Source organism: Rhagoletis pomonella, unplaced genomic scaffold, assembly GCF_013731165.1.
Source record: "Rhagoletis pomonella isolate Grant_MI unplaced genomic scaffold, Rhpom_1.0 Rhpom_scaffold_00002, whole genome shotgun sequence".
In the NCBI taxonomy this organism is placed as follows: domain Eukaryota; kingdom Metazoa; phylum Arthropoda; class Insecta; order Diptera; family Tephritidae; genus Rhagoletis; species Rhagoletis pomonella.
The window spans coordinates 111,038,767-111,038,971 of record NW_023458556.1 but is presented as its reverse complement, the minus strand read 5'-3'; positions in this window follow the sequence as shown (position 1 = coordinate 111,038,971).

The window sequence follows — 205 nt, the reverse complement described above, 5'->3', positions numbered from 1 at the left end:
AAACAAAGAGAGAATGAACTTAAGCTGCAAAACAATTTTAAAAAATGCTTCGTTTCGATTAAAACTTAAAATTCTCTGAAACATTTCTTATCGTGCTTCAAATCTTTATTGATTCTAGTTTTTTCTTCGTGCTTCGACCGACTGAACTAAACCACACAAATTTTTGAGAATGGCATAATCGAATTTGGCAAAAGTTCGTTGCCAT